The sequence below is a fragment of the Camarhynchus parvulus genome, chromosome 17 (assembly GCF_901933205.1).
Source record: "Camarhynchus parvulus chromosome 17, STF_HiC, whole genome shotgun sequence".
In the NCBI taxonomy this organism is placed as follows: domain Eukaryota; kingdom Metazoa; phylum Chordata; class Aves; order Passeriformes; family Thraupidae; genus Camarhynchus; species Camarhynchus parvulus.
Genome location: NC_044587.1, coordinates 766,199 through 768,362, shown reverse-complemented (window position 1 = coordinate 768,362; position 2,164 = coordinate 766,199).

The following is a 2,164-nucleotide window of genomic DNA, read 5'->3' as shown; positions in this document are numbered from 1 at the left end:
GTAGGAGAGGGGCAGAGCTGCTGGCAGCAGAGCTGTGTGTTGGCATGGGTGAGGCAGTGTGCCTGCAGAGCTGGAGCAGCGCAGGCAGTGGGACAGGGGGAAGGATGCTCGTGTCTGGGTACAGCTGGGGACGTGGTTGAGCCTGTACTACTTGAGAATTAACCTCTGCTCAGTTAGTAGTGTGTGTTCTGTACCTTTTGATTGTGCTTTACCTCTATTGAAAAGCTTTGTACTGCCTCTCCTCTTTGGTAAAGCCTTTATAAATCTAAATTAACGAGCTTGCACAATCTTGTATACAGGAACCCCATCTTGTCTCTTAACGTGATTATTAATGTATTATTCTGTAAAAACTGATTAAAAGGAGAGCAGTTTAACCGCCTGGCTTTGATGTTTCTGCCTTGTTCCAGTGCCATCAGCAGTTGTGCTGGGATGGCCGTGCAGGTGTGAGCACTTCCCACTAACTCTGTGTGGTTTGCTCTGGGCATTGCTGCTCTGCTCCGTCCTCACACACACAGGGAGGGGACACTGGCAAAAAAGAACCAAAATCCAGTAAAGGGGAGAGGAAGTTCTGCTGCACTGATTGCTTAACGCAGAGCTCTTCAGTTATTCTTTTGAATCTGCAGCTTGGCTGTTCTGGCTTGGGAGGAGAGAAATAGCTCTGCCTGCAGCAGGACTGTGCCTGTCCCTCTGCTGGCTGCTGCTTGATGCCTTGCTGAGAGTGGTCAAGTCCAAAAGTCTTATGGTTGGCGTCTTTCTTCTTAGGAAGTGCTGATTTCTCCTGGCGAGACAGGAGGGTTTCTTCGGCTGCCTTGCGCCCGGTGCCAGGCGGGGCCGGCGCTGCCTGAGCTCGGTCCCCGCAGCGTTATTGACCTTGATTCTCTCTCATCTGCATCCAGCATTTTTCATCCTCTGGAATATGGTGTTTGGGGACCTTTCCATCATTAAGTGGATTTACAGCAATTTCCTTATGTGTTTTCTCCAAGGGATTCTGTTATGAGAGGCACATTAAATCTCCATTAATACCTCATTATCCGACTGATAAGATTACCATGATAATGAGGCAGAAATTCTAATTGTTTCACTTCTTATTGTGCCTTTCATTAAATCATATACCTGGAAGTTGCTGTCAGAGTGGGGATCTGCAGCCTGCAGAGCCTGGGAGGTGACCTGGTCCTGTGCATCCTGGTTCTGTCCCGTGGCACTCGAGGGATCCTGGGGTGTGCTGGCCTTTTCTCCTGGGCTCCTGGGCCTCCTGCCACGGCCTCTCCTCCATGGCCATGCTACCAGGAGGGCTTCCAGTGGCCCCAGAGCCCTTGGCAGCCTGCACTGGGGGCGTGGGTTTGGAGAGGCTGCTCCACGTGGCCCCGTGAGCTGCCTGCTCCTGAGGGTGGTTAAGCACAGGGGTGTGCAGCCTCTGTCGGAGCTGTTACAGCCCATCAGGTCAATGATCCATGAACTAAAAAGTCTCTAAGAAAGAGCAATTATTGTCTATCATGTGTCAAAGGCGCCCGTATTGACCCCGAGATGGAGCCATTATGGCCTGTTGAGGCAGCGATCCATGAACGGTCCGTGGAGCCGAGGTCTGGCCACAGCGAGGTGAGGGGGCTGGGGGGGCAGCCCTGGGACGCTGCCGTGGGCAGCCCGGAGCCGGGCTGAGGCGGGGAATGGCTCTGCTGGGCTCCCCGGGGATGTGCCCAGCTCCTGCTGCCGCGGTGCCTGCACAGGGATTCCCTGTGACCCGCGGCACAGCCACATCCTCACCAGGAAACACCGCAGAGCCCCGCTTGGCGCTGGCTGCAGCCTGGACCCAGAGGCACCCCTGGCCCCGGCCTGGTGCCCGGTTCCGGCCCATGGGGCACAGGAGCCCGCTCTGGGTGGCTCCCCGGTCCCTGCCGGGGCTCCCGGCCGGCGCTGCCCGGTCCCGCGGTGAGCCCGGGGCTGGCCCTGCAGCGGGGCAGGACCGAGCTGCCCCGGCCCCGGCCCCAGCCCGGCCCCGGCTCCCTCCCTGCCGGAGAGCAGAGCAGAGCGTTTCCCTGCTCGGGGGGCTCGGGCTCCTCCCCCCCCGCAGAGCAGGCGGTGTCTCCATAGAAACTGGCACGTTTGGAGGGCAGCGGGAGCGGGGACCGAGACAAAGCCTGAGCGGGAGCGGCCCCGGCACGGGGAC